The sequence below is a fragment of the Barbus barbus genome (assembly GCF_936440315.1).
Source record: "Barbus barbus genome assembly, chromosome: 24".
NCBI lineage: Eukaryota > Metazoa > Chordata > Actinopteri > Cypriniformes > Cyprinidae > Barbus > Barbus barbus.
Window position 1 is genome coordinate 5,549,434 of NC_136752.1, and position 3,068 is coordinate 5,552,501.

The window sequence follows — 3,068 nt, forward strand, 5'->3', positions numbered from 1 at the left end:
TCTGAATTACCTCGACGACTGGCTCATCTTGGCCCAGTCAGAGGACGAGCTGCTATCTCACAGATCCTTCCTCCTCAGCCACTGAGACGCAGGGTCAATTTTGCCAAGCGCGCACTGTCCCCCAGCCAATGGATATCGTTCCTGGGAACAGTTCTCGTGTCAGCCCAAATGAGGGCGGTAGTCACGCCAGAACGTGCACTGTCCATTCAGCAGCTCGCGGCCTCAGTTGGAGCCTTCTCAAGTCGTTTCAGAAGATGCTGGGCCTCATGGCCTCCGTATCTCCGGTACTTCAGTGGGCCTGCTTCGCATATGGCCCCTTCAGTACTGGCTGAAACCACGAATTCCATCCCACACTTGGCGTCTTGGACGCCTTCATATCAAGGTGAACCAGGCCTGCATAGTGCCCCTGGAAATGGTCTGCAGAAGGAAGGTGGTCTCGACAGATGCTTCTAACACAGGTTGGGGAGTGCGGTGCGACACATTTTAGTCTGCTCGGACAGCATGACGGTGGTGTTCTATATAAATCGCCAGGGTGGTCTCTCCTTGAAGCACCTCTTCATTCTGGTAGAGTGCCTTTTGGAATGGGCTCAGCTCAAATTGCGTTCACTGAGAGCAACGCATGTGCCGAGCAGGTTGAACCAAGGTGCAGACATGCTAATCTGGGAGATCTTCGGCAAGGCAGAGGTCAACCTCTTTGCCTCAGAAGACAACGCTCATTGCCCAACTTATTTTTCGAAGGACAGGGATGCGTTGGCCCACGACTGGCCCAACCTCCTCCTTTACGTTTTTTCCCCGATCGCCCTGATCCCACAGACAATCAGGCAAATCAGGGAACAGAAACACAAGGTTCTGTTAGTGACCCGCTCTCCGCAGCCTCGTGGCCCATTTCCTTGAGATGGGACCTCCTCTCTCAGGCGAACAGAATGATATGGCACTCCTAGCCCAAGCTGTGGGCTCTGCACCTTTGGCCTCTTGATGGTAGCCTGCGGACCTCCCCGAGAGCATACTAAATATAATCTCTCAGGCTAGAGCACTGTCTACGAGATGCCTCTTGCCCTTAAATGGTCTGTCTTCTCCGCCTGGTGTGCAGCTCGCAGCGCAGACCAGTGTTAATTTCGTCGACGATGACAAAAAATATTCGTCAATGAGCCTTTTTTCTGTGACGAAGACGAGACGTTGACGAGCTAAAACTAATATCTGATGATAAAAACTATGATGAAATGTATGCGCGTCTTCATTAACAAGACGAGACGGGACTAAAATGTTATTTGAGGTCTAACGGACATTCAAAATACATCCTATAGGCTAAGTTAACTGTCTTGTCTTTCAAAATGTGCGTCTCTGTCATTGGATAAGGTGCGTTTGCATGGCAGCCGCAGTGGACGGATAGCCTACCAAAACGCGAACTAGCGATCTGAAACAATGGCCTCAGCACCCGAAGGGTTAGGGAGTGGGTGACTAGACGTCCCGTTTTTCCCGGGAGTCAAAATTCATTGTCGATTAACTTAAAGTCAGTGAAGGTGTGATAGGTGGAAACGTGGTGATAGAAGTGCTCTCTCGCGCACACTCCACTTCTTCAGTTCTCATACAGAGCACGATCAGTTCTCAGTGCTCAAATACACACACAGCAGTCCACATGTCTCTCATGTAGAGCATCTCATGGAAATACAGTCCGTTATGGTTTAAGTTGATTTGATCTAAAGAGAGAAGAATTAATGACTATTTTTGTTTGAATAATACATATAAAATAGCTACCAAAATAAATGTTGGTAACTGCAGTTTGACTAAAAGTAATGACTAAAAGTTGACAAAAATGCAATGACTTTTTGTCGACTAAAACTAGACTAAAACTATGAAAGACTCAAATGACTAAAATGTGACTAAGACTATTAAGCATTTTCGTCTCAAGATAAAGACTAAGACTAAATCAAAAATGCCTGCCAAAATTAACACTGGCGCAGACCCAATTTCCTGTGACATATCGCTGATATTGTTCTTTCTGCAAGAGCTGTTGGATAAGGGTTGTTCCCCTTCAACACTCAAGGTCTATGTAGAAGCCATAGCAGCCTCTCACACTCCTATAGCTGGCCAATCGGTGGGCAGGAACAACCTGGTTGTTTGTTTTTTGAAGGGGTCTAGGAGAAAGAAACCTTCCCTTTGAGCCACTACAGTCCATTGACTTTTGTCCCCTGATGCTAAAAACCAATCTGCTACTGGTGTTAGCATCGGTAAAGCGTATGGGAGATTTACAGGCGCTTTCTGTGAGCCCCACCTGCCTCGAATTCGGGCCCAGCAACTCTGAAATCGTCAGAGCCAAGGCATGGTTACGTACCTAAAGTGCTCTCTACTCCGTTCAAAGCACAGGTAATAACTCTATCGGCGCTTCTTCCCTTGGAGCAAGACCAAGAGTTGAATTCACTCTGCCCCGTCAGGGCGCTGAAAGTTTACGTTGAACGCTCTACCCCATTCAGGCAGTGGGAACAGCCCTTTATATGCTCGATAGGGAACATACTCGGTTACTAACATAATCTTGTTTCCCTGAGATATAGGAACGAGTACTGCTTTGCTGGCCGTGCCATGTAGCTGCACGATTCAGTCGTTTTAATTCACTGCACGAACCAATGTCCATGCAATTACACTGCGTTATTGAAAAAGGCTTCAGTCATCGGAGAAAAATAAGTTTTCACATAGCGTCTTAGCAGATGCAGTACGAGTGAAGTATCATTAGGGAACTCAATTTTGGTGGTAGCAAGGGAGAAAAAAAAAAAAAAAAACCTTGGGAGAAACGTGTACATGTGTGGCACAAACACACCTTAACAATGTTGTTAATAATAATATATTTATGATATAAAGGATTTATAATTATTTTAAATTTCTATAGCTTTAAATATAATACTGCTTACATTTTTAATCCTGCCAACATGTTCATACGGCACATTTCAGCATTTACCCAAACTTACAAAAGTATGTTTTCTACGCAATTTATTAATTTAATTTAATTTAAATTTCTGTTTTTATTTTGTGTGGTTAACTGGAATTTATATATGGATTTTGGATGCTTTAACTTA